The sequence below is a fragment of the Malania oleifera genome, chromosome 5, assembly GCF_029873635.1.
Source record: "Malania oleifera isolate guangnan ecotype guangnan chromosome 5, ASM2987363v1, whole genome shotgun sequence".
NCBI classification, from domain to species: Eukaryota; Viridiplantae; Streptophyta; class Magnoliopsida; order Santalales; family Ximeniaceae; genus Malania; species Malania oleifera.
Genome location: NC_080421.1, coordinates 99,603,768 through 99,605,266, shown reverse-complemented (window position 1 = coordinate 99,605,266; position 1,499 = coordinate 99,603,768).

Below are 1,499 nucleotides of genomic sequence, written 5' to 3'. Positions count from 1 at the left end.
TAATTAATAAATATGTTTTAATTTTTGGAGGTTGAAGTTAATTGGGAGTTGAGGTAGGTGCAGTTTAATTAATGTAAAATAGACATGTAGTTGAAATTAATTTTTGCCTATAATATTATTAAGTTGTAGAACTTAAGACTGTTTGGTCGGTCCATCCTATTATTATTATTAATTAAGAATAATAATAAAATAAATAAATAAATAAATATATTTATTCACTTTAAATAACAAAAAATATTACCCCAAAAAAATGTTCCAATTTTTTTGTGATCCAAATTTGACTAGTCCCAAAACACATCAATAAATATAAATTATTTAATTAAATAAATATGTTTTAATTTTTGGAGGCTGAAGTTAATTGGGAGTTGAGGTAGGTGCAGCTTAATTAATGTAAAATACAAGTGTAGTTGAAATTAATTTTTGCCTATAGTATTATTGACTCTTAGAACTTAAGACTATTTTTAGTTGCACAAAAATATTAATACAATGAAAATACATGATGGAGTAGATTTACATATCTCTAAATCACAACATTCTTATTTTATTACAATAATTTATTTTTTAAAAAATAAAACTATTTTATTAATATTATTATTGTTGCAAACAGATATGAAGATGGGGAATCCGAATTTTTCAAAATGTATGTCATGCCAATATACAGTAATTTTAACATGCACATATTAGATATACATTTACACCTATTAATTATTACAAAATATTTTAGTATTATGTATGTGAGCAATAAATTGAACAGGCAAAACATGAAAAAAAAATAAAATAAAAAGTAAATAAATTAAAATTAACCTTCGTCCAGATGCAACTATGAATCGAAAAAATCCAAACCAAGATATGAAATAAATCCAACTAAATGCAACAAATTCAAATTCAGTAAGTAAAATAATGAAATTCACGTTTTTGCTAAATAAAAAAATACCTACCCCATCTTCTCCCTTAAATAGCTTTCCTCGCCTTCAAACGGTCACCTGCAAGCTTCGCGAACGATCACCTGCAATCTTTGCCTCTCTGCAATCGCCAACTGTTTCTCCCTTTGCAAATGGTTTTTTGAGCGCTCGGGCGAAAAATGAGCAGACGAAGCAAATTTCGCAAGATAGAGTTGCGAGATTTTCCACGTGTCACACGCCGCAACATTTCAGAGACAAATGTCGTAATACCAAGTTGCGAGATTTCTACCACGTGTCGCCTTCCCAAACATTGGAACTTTAAATGTCGCAACTTCGTGCTGCGAGATTTTCTGAGCCCCGTGCTACGTGTCACCTTCCCGCTCGCTGGTAGTTTTAAATCTCGCAGCTTAGTGCTGCGAGATTTGCTCAGTTCCGTGCCACGCGTCACCTTCCCACTTGCTCATCAATTTAAATCTCGCAGCGTAAAGTTGCGAGATTACGTGAGCATTAGTTTGAGAAATTTTTTCTTAATAAGAGTATTATTTAATATTTTATTTTTTTTTAAATAATAAAACGGGAAAAAACTCCCAACTGGGG